The sequence below is a fragment of the Taudactylus pleione genome, unplaced genomic scaffold, assembly GCF_031769625.1.
Source record: "Taudactylus pleione unplaced genomic scaffold, aTauple2 ptg000050l, whole genome shotgun sequence".
Classification (NCBI taxonomy): Eukaryota; Metazoa; Chordata; class Amphibia; order Anura; family Myobatrachidae; genus Taudactylus; species Taudactylus pleione.
The window spans coordinates 693714-707500 of NW_028284452.1; the positions used below are offsets into that span (position 1 = coordinate 693714).

Sequence of the window (13787 nt, forward strand, 5' to 3'; positions counted from 1 at the left end):
AGCTGGGCTGGTACGAGGTAAAGAGGAGAGTGCACTGTGACACACTGGAACTGCTAACATAAGGCACAATGGGAGCACAGAGAACTAGCTCATAGCATTAGCTGTGATAGACATTGCACTGGCATCCAAAGGACTTCCTGACAGCCCTTTAGTACCAGCAGGTGGCGCAGGATAGGTTGCTAGAGCTCTGAGGCCAGAGTGTGAATGGATTGGCCCAAGCAGTCACCTGGCCTAGATCCAAGATGGCCACACCCAGCAGTGTACAGCACGGAAGCGCCGCCAGACTCACCCCCTCTCACCTGCCTCCAAGTGGATGCCCTCAGCCTCCGAACCCTCACTTTGCCCAGCGCCGCTCTCCCTGCACCTCTGACGGAAGCCCCGCGCCAGAGCGCCCAGAGCGGTAAGGACAGCGACCTCGGTAGCCTCTCAGCCCTGGTCGTGACAGAAAGTTCCTGAACTTTCTGGGTGAGAGCTTGAAATTGGGCGGCAAGGGTCTGAGCTGGGTTCTGGCTAGGATCCATATCAGTCGACTTATAATGTGGCTGGCTATAATGTTACTGTCTCCTAGAACTCACTGTGTAAGACCTCTAGAATCGCAATGCGAGGTCTTCCACCAATAACAGCCACCTGCTGTTCCCTTAGAACTGAAAGCATTCAACGGTACTTGAGTGGCTACCTGGACTTACATTTGAGACAGTAGAGGCTTACACGGCTATCCTAGAGCCACTGGTGTAATGCGATTGTGAGAACTAGTTTAGGCAGGCTGAGTACAGCCTAGAAAGCAGATAGAGATCCCAGTAGAGATGTGGCTTTAAGAGCCGGGGGAACGGCTTTGAGGGCTGGTGTTAACTCTGATAGTGTTACAGCCTTGCTGGCTGTGGTGCGGCTGTAACAGCCGAGGTGTGGCTTGAGAGCCGGGATAAATGTAGATAGTGTTATGGCCTTGCTAGCCGTGGTGTGGCTTTGACAGCCAAGGTAGTAACAGGATGAGTTGCAGCCTAGTGGGCTGTGGTGCAGCTATACAGCCGGGATGTGACTTTGAGAGCCAAGGTGGTAACAGGCTACAGTGAGCGGTGAAGCCGCAGGCACAGCATTACCCAGGAAGACTACAGGCAGGAATAATGAACACTCTAGTCAGAGGAGAGAACAGGACAAAGGTATCTAGGATACACACCTGGATGGGCACAGACAAGCAGGACCACGACTGGCAGGAACCGGAAGGATAAGTATTGACACGCTATAGCTGGCAAAGCGGTGAAGAACCAGCGGGGATGTTTGGACCAATGGAAACTAGGCCGGAGATTAATGGAATCCACAGGTGAGGAGGAAAAGTCATGAAGTATCACATGCTGCAATCTGGCATCCTAATCTCCTAGCAACAGGACATGCGGTCCCAGTACGGCGTGTACTTTGATTGGAAGCAGGATTGCGGGTGTGTGACTGGCGATCTGGGGAGAGACACCCGGAGCATGGGCAAGTAACAAGGCGCACTGGTGGTTTGTGACAAATGGTAGTTACTAAAATCTGTATTACAGCATTTTTGCTCACCCTTGTGTGTGTTCATCCACTTTGGCCCACACCTGTCTTTTAGACAGCCCATAAATATCACTGACTGGATTCTTCCTTGTAATTGCTTAAACCACCTCTCCCTTTCTCATCTTCCATCTAAACTCATTCCCCTTCAGTCTGCCTCTTAACCTCAACTCATGCTTCTCCCACTCCAGTATCTTCCCCTTCCATCTATATCCACCATTGTGTCTTCATCCCCAGTGTGGTTTTGCATCCTCTGCTGCAGTATCCTCTATCTCCCCTCCACACCTCTGTCTCCTTTCTTCTACGCTCTCCTCTAGAATCCGGGCTGAGGGCCTGCTTCACTACGGATCACTATTGCGATGACTGCTGCGATTACGTTTGCAGACACACTGCGAAACTATGCTAATGAATGCTATCGCAGTGCAATAGCTCAGCCAGCATAGAGACACCCACTGCCGCCCACTACCGCTATCTCACATCCGTAATACCTTGCAGTCCTGCGTATACATCGGGAACATCAAGTAACATCGGTCCCTTATGCACAATTACAGCAGGTCAGACCTTACTCAGAAATCGCTAACCTCGTTGCACGCAGTGAGTACACAAGCTGCGTATGCCGTCGCAGTGGCTGATTTATGCGCGCCCATGCTACGGTGTTTAAATGAACAGGCATGCCTGCGTTTCTCCGACCACCCCCGTCACCACCCCCAAATGCTGATTACCTATCACTCACTTTGCGATGGCTTTCCGTGGTCTGTGTAATCGCAGTCCGATCGCAGTGTAGCCTTCGCGCGCTTGCACTGCGATGTATAGGCTGTACGCAACAGTCGACCAACTGCGTGCGCTATTGCAGTTGCAATCCATAACGAATCAGGTCCTGAATCCTTCCCACCACTATCTGCAGCACCCCTCCTCTCACTTGTTCTTCTCCCTCCTGTTCCCACCCCATATATCTCCTGAACACAACCTTCTACTGGCTCCCTTCTCACCTCATCCTTATCACATTTGTACTGGTCTTTGGAACCAGATTGGAGTCTTTGAAGTGCACTGTTTGCTAACTGGTAGGCAAGATATAGCTGCTGGCATCTGGAGCCAATGGTGGGACAACTGGAGTCTTGATAGGAACTAGAGGATAGGTGCTTGAGGAACACAGGTGCAGGTAGATAGAATAGGAAGAACTTCATTACGTCAACCAGACTAGAACCAGTAGGATACTGGATCACGTGGACCCGGAGTAGCTCTGGATCGGAATACTAGATAACCAAAATGGGACCAGAATGCTAGAACGGAATGGAACCGGAATGCTGGAACAACGTAATGGAACCGGAACGCTGGATAACTGGAATGGGACCAGAATGTTAGAACACTGAAATGGAACTTGAATACTGGATCACCGGTATGGGACCGGAGTACTGGAGCCAATAGTGCAGCAAGGTTGTAAGCTCTCTAGGCAGAGGAAGATAATTTGCAGGAGCTCACTGAGTAGCCCATAGCTAGGCTGTGGACAGCATTGCACTGGCACTGAGTGTCAGAGAAATCATTTTATACCCCTTGATGAGTTGTGATTGACTGCAGGGATCAGGTGAGAGAATACTGATCTCATGTTGGTGGGAATCTGGTCACTTGATACTGACTGTCATAGGAGTGCCCAGGATCCAGCACCGACAGGGTTTCCACACGCGGAAGCCGGTGAGACAATCGGGAGCAGTAAAGAGGAGGAGGAGCAGCCACCAAAGCTGTGTGAATGCCGTCTTGAATCACAAGAGGTCTGCCAAGGAGCTGGAGCATGGAGTCAGGGAAGTGAGCCAGCGGCAGCACAGAGAGGGGCGATTTGTGACAATCCTTTTATTTTGATCTCCCCATCTGTCTCGATTGTAAGAGTGTCACACCTGAAGGTTGGTTTGAAGCAGGCATGGGAGGCTGAAGGGAAGATCAGATCTGTGTGAAGGAACTTGCGTGGCTTGAGCCAGGACTTCCTCATGTGTAGATGTGAGGAGGTAGAAAATCGGCAGTGTATGATGGGCCTGAAGACGAGAACAGGAATAGAATTTCTTTATTGAACAGGAAGTTGGAATGGGACTGAACATAAAATACTGAAGGAATGGGAAGAATCGGATTGGGACCGATGATGCTGGATTGAGAGCTGAATCGGTTTGAGACAGATGTTGATAAATTGAAGAACTTGATGGATTAGAATCCAATGTTGATGAAATTGATCGATTTGGGACCAATATTGAAGAACTTAATTGATATGAGTCAGATGTTGAAGAATTAATGAACTGAACTGATATGAGTCCAATGTTGGAAGCATCGGATGAAACCAATGTTTAGATGTATCGGCTGGAACCGATGATGGATGTAAGAACAAGTCTGAGTGGTAAAACCAGACTGGAGTGCAAGATGGTAAAGGAGACTTGTTTACAAGATATAGGAACTGGATATATCTGAAAGGGACCATTCAGATACAGAATACCTGGGAGCTCTGCAAAGAGCTGTAACTTCAGCAAGAAGTAACATTGTACTGGCAAGAGTCCAGTCAGAAAATGGAATTTATAGGAGAGGATCCCAAGGGATTGGATTCTGCAATCAGTTGGTCTGGGAGCAGCACCCTAAGTGGAGGAAGATCATCAGGTGACAGAGTCCAATATGGCTGCGCCCATACTGTGGTTACGGAGGGAACTCTGGCATGCAGCCTGCCATCATGCTGGGGCAGGAGCAGCACAAACATACCTCAGCACCAGCCGGGAGAGATGTGCAGTGTGAGCGTACCTCTATGCGATCCTGGAGTGATGCACAGTGCTAATGGACCTTAACGCTAGCCTGGACAGACACCGGAGATCTGAGACAATGGTTTTTAAGGGTCGGAGCATGACAAAGTTTACAAGGATTTCCCCTATGTGTGTCTATTGCTAGAATACTGAAAAAACACAGACATATTAACTTAAGTCTTTATTAAAAAAATCACACAGGGTAATGCAGCGTATACATGTTGTCATCGTATAACAGAGGTTTTTGTAGAATTATTGCAAATTAAACTGGCACTAGGAATATGCAGGATTATAAACAAGTAGTTTTTGGAGTAAATGTAGCGTTGAGCAGTTTACTCAGAATATAAAGGACCTGAATCAGTCCCGCTCGCTAGCCAGCGGCCGCTCATTGCAGACCATGTTCGCTAATGGGCGCATGCGTGTAGTTCGCAGTGCGCGTGCGTAAAGTAGTACGAGCGATTGGAATGTGCTCACTCGCCCTGCGAAGACAGCCCAGTGGAATGAGTGACAGGAGAGGCCGTTTGTGGGTGGTAACAGGGGCAGGACAGTAGTAACGGGGGAGTGGACTTGCGGACGTAGGCGTGCCAGAGTGTTTTCACGCCGTTTCCGGGGCGTGCATAATTAACAGGCAGCGTCATAGTACACGTCACCTGGTTGAATAATACACTGAAGTGATCGCAGTGCTTGCGGTAGGGTACAGTCAACCGCAAGCGCTGCGGTCAGATCAGATGGTTCCTGATGTACCGATGGTTGTATATACTTCCTGGAGATGACGTACGCTAGTGGGCGGCTAAAGACAGGCTGGTGGGCGTCTGTAAACACAAAGTGATCGCTCGCCAAGACACAGTGGTAGTGCTTATGCCTTGCCATCACTTAGCTGAATTTCCATACGCTGGGAGCGAGCAGCCGCATCTAGCGAGCGGGTCTGAATCAGGCCCAAAGTCCATTAATGATGACTGAATTCTGCAGGCACAGGAGATGGTAGAGCTGAGCAGGATGAATATTAACTGGAATCAGTTTAAGCTCAGAAGGATGAGTCTTCCAATGTAATGCAGTTTAAACAGAAGAATGCTTGAGACTCAGCAGTAGAAAACATGCTGGGATATGTAGTACCATGGCAGGAACAGATTGGAATATAGGCAATTGCAATTACAAGAACAAATTTGGGAGGTGTAATACAGTAGCTGGAAGAGCCAGGTGTGCTGACAGAATACAGTAGCTGGAACAGCCAGGTGTGCTGACAGAATACAGTAGCTGGAACAGCCAGGTGTGCTGACAGAATACAGTAGCTGGAACAGCCAGGTGTGCTGACAGAATGTAACACAGTAGCAGTGGGAGCAGTACTGTATAGCCAAACCTGGAAGTCAGCAGTCAGGAGAAACATACAGGAATACTTGCCAAGAAACTCTGGTGTTCAGGTGGACACAGGTAAACACAGAGGGCCTGATTCAGAGCCGCTCGCTCTGAATCAGGGCCGGGTTTTTTTTGGGATCGGCTATTGCAAGCGGCCATGATGATGGTCGCGATGGTCAAGACCATCGGGCTTGCGACGAGACCCTTGTGGTTGCCACAAGCCCCAGAGAGATTTCGGCTCTAACAGAGCCGGAATCTCTCCACTGACATCACTTGTGATGTCAGTGGGGCCGCCCCCAAACGGTAGGCGTTCGCATGGGCAGCCACCCCCCCCACCAAAGGAGTGTGAGCTGTCACTCAACATCGACAGCTCGCCCCCTTTGGTGCGAGACCCGGAGCGACTGATTGCCCGTCGCTATCCGGGTCACGCGCGTGCGCCACGGCGGAGCAGGCTTTGTCGTGCGCATGCGCTATGGGCAAACATCGACCCGCTTGCGAGCGCTCAGCGCTTGCAACCGGGTCTGAATCAGGACCAGAGTCTGACTTGCTGAGAACACTTGAAGACCAAACATTAAAGCTGCATACACACAACGATTTTGTTACCAACGATTTTCTGTCACATTATCTGTCAGATTTTTTAAAGTGTAATGAAAGATTTTTTTGAACTACAAACGATTTTTGCATATTCCCTTAATGAAAATCGTTGAGTTGACAAGTCTGACTGCACTACAAACGTGAACGCGCCTGAATGATAATCGTTCATCGTTTGACTCAGAAAGTGAACGATTTTTTCAAACGATTATTGTTAACGGATATCGTTTAACGATAATCGTTCAAAAAATCATTGTGTGTGTGTATGCAGCTTAAGAGTCCAGACCCAGGGAATAGCAAATGGATCCAGACACCTGGATAGTGACTGTACACAGGAACACTCTGGTGGAAGTCACAGGGAGTGCTGGAAGCAATGAGCAAGGATCCGCACATGGAAACTGCCACAGAACAACAATCACAGGTTAGATTTCATGATCTGGCCCTGAGTGGAGCAGTAATAAATAGCAAGTCTCAGGTGCAGCCCACAGCTGCTTAATTATGCAATTAGTCCAAGTAATCACAAGTGTCTGAGATGTACTAAATCCTGACCACCAGGAAGAGTGACACCACAGGCAGAGCAGAGGTACTGCACGGATGGTGACATGGATACACCTCCCCTACAACATGCTCACACTACATTTCTGGCTCCTACACACTGTACCTGCCCTTCTTTGTCGCCTGCTCCTTTAGTGGTTCTCCTGTGCTACTTTTCCTCTTAAGCTCCCATCCCAGAATCTTCTCATTTCCACCTCCCTCCTTCTCTACAAGCTCCCCGAATCCTCCCATGATCTTTCCACCTTTATGTCAGCATCGACTTGTGCTTTAGAATTGCCATTTTTCTTCTGCAGTATCTCCTGCACCCCTATTCCCTCCAGAATCCTCCCACACCTCCTGCAAAGCTCCCACTTTACTTGTCCCCTTGTCTTTCATGTTTACACTCCTATCTTTTATTTGTCCACCTCCCCTAATGTCTCTTCTGTGTCCCCCTCTACTCATGTATCTTGTGTTCCCCTTCTTCCTATCTTTTTCTATGTCCCCCTCCATATTTGTCATTCTTTTCTGTCCTCCTCCATCTATCGCTCCTCTGTACCCTTCAGTCTCTCTCCTCTGTACCCTTCAGTCTCTCTCCTCTGTGCCCTTCAGCCTCTCTCCTCTGTGCCCTTCAGCCTCTCTCCTCTCTGCCCTTCAGACTCTCTCCTCTGTGCCCTCCAGACTCTCTCCTCTGTGCCCTTCACTCTCTCCTCTGTGCCCTTCAGACTCTCTCCTCTGTGCCCTTCAGCCTCTCCTCTGTGCCCTTCAGCCTCTCCTCTGTGCCCTTCAGCCTCTCTCCTCTGTGCCCTTCAGTCTCTCTCCTCTGTGCCCTTCAGACTCTCCTCTGTGCCCTTCAGCCTCTCTCCTCTGTGCCCTTCAGTCTCTCTCCTCTGTGCCCTTCAGCCTCTCTCCTCTGTGCCCTTCAGCCTCTCTCCTCTGTGCCCTTCAGCCTCTCTCCTCTGTGCCCTTCAGCCTCTCTCCTCTGTTCTTTGTACTTAATTTCTGCTGCCTATTTCCAGTCCCCCTTTCCTCCTGTATCTGCCCTGTATCCCCCACATCTACTGTCTCTCTGCTATGTCCATCTCTCATCTGTTTCCCCCATCTTGTTTCTCCCGTCCAATGTTCCATCCTGATTATCCCATGCCCCATCATGTCTCTTCACTCCTGAGGCCCCCTTCTTACCTCTCCCTGGGCAGAATATATCAGAGCCATTTATTGGTAAAACCTCAGATAAATAGCAGATCCTCACTGTATTCTCTCCTACCTGTCTGCAGTGATCCCTCTTTCCTCTTCCATGTCCCCAAAAGTCTCACCTCCTTTGTCTCCTACTGCACCCCTCCTGTTTCCCCTCTCATCTCCCCTTCTGGACATCTCCTGAGTCACCTCCTGTCCCTCCGTTACCTCTTTCCTGTATTCTGTTACCTCCAGCCTCACATTTGTACTCACTTCTGCCTCTATTTTGTGCCACGTCCTCCTTGTCCCACCTGTGCCCCTTAATGTCTCTCTAGTGTCCCCTCCTGCCTTTGTCCCATGCACCCCCCTGACTCTCCGCCATATCTCCTCCTCTCTCACATTCCCCATCCTGTCTGTCTATTGTGCCCCCTCACATCTCCTGCGCCCCCCATTGCCCCTCTCCTGTGTCCACCTCCTTGCCTCTCTTCTATGCCCCCTTCTTCCTCCATCCTTTGGATTTTCATGAATCCCTCCTGTACCCCTTCCTGTCCTCCCTCTCACCAGTACCCTCTCCTGCCTCCCACCTGTACACTCTCCTGCCTCTCACCTGTACCCTCTCCTGTCTCCATCTTGTGCCCCCTCCTGCCTCCCACCTGTACCCTCTCCTGCCTCCCACCAGTACCCTCTCCTACCTCCCTCCTGCCTCCCACCAGTACCCTCTCCTGCCTCCCTCTCACCAGTACCCTCTCCTGCCTCCCACCTGTACACTCTCCTGTCTCCATCCTGTGCCCTCTCCTGCCTCCCTCCTGTGCCCCCTCCTGCCTCCTTCTTACCAGTACCCTCTCCTCTCCTGCCTCCCTCTCACCAGTACCCTCTCCTGCCTCCCACCTGTACACTCTCCTGCCTCCCACCTGTGCCCTCTCCTGCCTCCATCCTGTGCCCTCTCCTGCCTCCCACCTGTACACTCTCCTGCCTCCATCCTGTGCCCTCTCCTGCCTCCCACCTGTACCCTCTCCTGCCTCCCACCTGTACACTCTCCTGCCTCCCACCTGTGCCCCCTCCTGCCTCCCACCTATACCCTCTCCTGCCTACATCCTGTGCCCCCTCCTGCCTCCATCCTGTGCCCCCTCCTGCCTCCATCCTGTGCCACCTCCTGCCTCCCACCTGTACCCTCTCCTGCTTCCCTCCTGTGCCCCCTCCTGCCTCCCACCTCTACCCTCTCCTGCCTCCCACCTGTGCCCCCTCCAGCCTCCCACCTCTACCCTCTCCTGCCTCCCTCCTCTGCCCCCTCCTGCCTCCCACCTCTGCCCCCTCCTGCCTCCCTCCTCTGCCCCCTCCTGCCTGACTCCTTTCCCCCCCTCTCCCTTCCTGATTCCCGGTCTCGCACATGCGCATATAACGGTGTATCGGAGCCGCACATTGCAGGGGCCTGATCCCGGGATACGGTGACACAGGGGCGGGGAGGAGACACAGCGATACCGGAGCCAGAACACCGGAGAGGGTGACACAGCACGGTGAGCTCTGCACAGCCTGATATACACATTATATATATATATATATATACTGCACTGCCTGACATACATCACTAATACACACACAGCCTGATATACACATTATATATTATATATATATATACTGCACTGCCTGACATACATCACTAATACACACACAGCCTGATATACACATTATATATTATATATATATATATATATATATATATATATATACTGCACTGCCTGACATACATCACTAATACACACACAGCCTGATATACACATTATATATTATATATATATATATATATATACTGCACTGCCTGACATACATCACTAATACACACACAGCCTGATATACACATTATATATTATATATATATATACTGCACTGCCTGACATACATCACTAATACACACACAGCCTGATATACACATTATATATTATATATATATATACTGCACTGCCTGACATACATCACTAATACACACACAGCCTGATATACACATTATATATTATATATATATACTGCACTGCCTGACATACATCACTAATACACACACAGCCTGATATACACATTATATATTATATATATATATACTGCACTGCCTGACATACATCACTAATACACACACAGCCTGATATACACATTATATATTATATATATATATACTGCACTGCCTGACATACATCACTAATACACACACAGCCTGATATACACATTATATATTATATATATATATACTGCACTGCCTGACATACATCACTAATACACACACAGCCTGATATACACATTATATATTATATATATATATATACTGCACTGCCTGACATACATCACTAATACACACACAGCCTGATATACACATTATATATTATATATATATATACTGCACTGCCTGACATACATCACTAATACACACACAGCCTGATATACACATTATATATTATATATATATATATATATATATATACTGCACTGCCTGACATACATCACTAATACACACACAGCCTGATATACACATTATATATTATATATATATATATATATATACTGCACTGCCTGACATACATCACTAATACACACACAGCCTGATATACACATTATATATTATATATATATATACTGCACTGCCTGACATACATCACTAATACACACACAGCCTGATATACACATTATATATTATATATATATATACTGCACTGCCTGACATACATCACTAATACACACACAGCCTGATATACACATTATATATTATATATATATACTGCACTGCCTGACATACATCACTAATACACACACAGCCTGATATACACATTATATATTATATATATATATACTGCACTGCCTGACATACATCACTAATACACACACAGCCTGATATACACATTATATATTATATATATATATACTGCACTGCCTGACATACATCACTAATACACACACAGCCTGATATACACATTATATATTATATATATATATACTGCACTGCCTGACATACATCACTAATACACACACAGCCTGATATACACATTATATATTATATATATATATATACTGCACTGCCTGACATACATCACTAATACACACACAGCCTGATATACACATTATATATTATATATATATATACTGCACTGCCTGACATACATCACTAATACACACACAGCCTGATATACACATTATATATTATATATATATATACTGCACTGCCTGACATACATCACTAATACACACACAGCCTGATATACACATTATATATTATATATATATACTGCACTGCCTGACATACATCACTAATACACACACAGCCTGATATACACATTATATATTATATATATATACTGCACTGCCTGACATACATCACTAATACACACACAGCCTGATATACACATTATATATTATATATATATATACTGCACTGCCTGACATACATCACTAATACACACACAGCCTGATATACACATTATATATTATATATATATATATACTGCACTGCCTGACATACATCACTAATACACACACAGCCTGATATACACATTATATATTATATATATATACTGCACTGCCTGACATACATCACTAATACACACACAGCCTGATATACACATTATATATTATATATATATACTGCACTGCCTGACATACATCACTAATACACACACAGCCTGATATACACATTATATATTATATATATATATATATATATATACTGCACTGCCTGACATACATCACTAATACACACACAGCCTGATATACACATTATATATTATATATTATATATATATACTGCACTGCCTGACATACATCACTAATACACACACAGCCTGATATACACATTATATATTATATATATATACTGCACTGCCTGACATACATCACTAATACACACACAGCCTGATATACACATTATATATTATATATATATATACTGCACTGCCTGACATACATCACTAATACACACACAGCCTGATATACACATTATATATTATATATATATATACTGCACTGCCTGACATACATCACTAATACACACACAGCCTGATATACACATTATATATTATATATATATATATATACTGCACTGCCTGACATACATCACTAATACACACACAGCCTGATATACACATTATATATTATATATATATACTGCACTGCCTGACATACATCACTAATACACACACAGCCTGATATACACATTATATATTATATATATATATACTGCACTGCCTGACATACATCACTAATACACACACAGCCTGATATACACATTATATATTATATATATATACTGCACTGCCTGACATACATCACTAATACACACACAGCCTGATATACACATTATATATTATATATATATACTGCACTGCCTGACATACATCACTAATACACACACAGCCTGATATACACATTATATATTATATATATATACTGCACTGCCTGACATACATCACTAATACACACACAGCCTGATATACACATTATATATTATATATATATATATATATATATACTGCACTGCCTGACATACATCACTAATACACACACAGCCTGATATACACATTATATATTATATATATATATACTGCACTGCCTGACATACATCACTAATACACACACAGCCTGATATACACATTATATATTATATATATATATACTGCACTGCCTGACATACATCACTAATACACACACAGCCTGATATACACATTATATATTATATATATATATACTGCACTGCCTGACATACATCACTAATACACACACAGCCTGATATACACATTATATATTATATATATATATACTGCACTGCCTGACATACATCACTAATACACACACAGCCTGATATACACATTATATATTATATATATATATACTGCACTGCCTGACATACATCACTAATACACACACAGCCTGATATACACATTATATATTATATATATATATATATATATATATATATATACTGCACTGCCTGACATACATCACTAATACACACACAGCCTGATATACACATTATATATTATATATATATACTGCACTGCCTGACATACATCACTAATACACACACAGCCTGATATACACATTATATATTATATATATATACTGCACTGCCTGACATACATCACTAATACACACACAGCCTGATATACACATTATATATTATATATATATACTGCACTGCCTGACATACATCACTAATACACACACAGCCTGATATACACATTATATATTATATATATATACTGCACTGCCTGACATACATCACTAATACACACACAGCCTGATATACACATTATATATTATATATATATACTGCACTGCCTGACATACATCACTAATACACACACAGCCTGATATACACATTATATATTATATATATATATATATATACTGCACTGCCTGACATACATCACTAATACACACACAGCCTGATATACACATTATATATTATATATATATACTGCACTGCCTGACATACATCACTAATACACACACAGCCTGATATACACATTATATATTATATATATATATATATATATATATATATACTGCACTGCCTGACATACATCACTAATACACACACAGCCTGATATACACATTATATATTATATATATATATACTGCACTGCCTGACATACATCACTAATACACACACAGCCTGATATACACATTATATATTATATATATATACTGCACTGCCTGACATACATCACTAATACACACACAGCCTGATATACACATTATATATTATATATATATATACTGCACTGCCTGACATACATCACTAATACACACACAGCCTGATATACACATTATATATTATATATATATATACTGCACTGCCTG

The 13787-nt window shown here is 44.6% G+C and overlaps 1 protein-coding gene across 1 annotated transcript in view; it reads left to right on the plus strand.

The window, feature by feature from the left end:
* The first annotated feature begins 9332 nt into the window (after positions 1-9332).
* MAPRE3 (microtubule associated protein RP/EB family member 3) overlaps positions 9333-13787 on the plus strand; it is a 227278-nt gene continuing 222823 nt past the window's right edge. The window contains exon 1 of the mRNA XM_088460549.1: positions 9333-9463. The gene's annotated coding sequence lies outside the window, so the exon portion shown is untranslated. The remainder of the gene's footprint in view (positions 9464-13787) is intronic.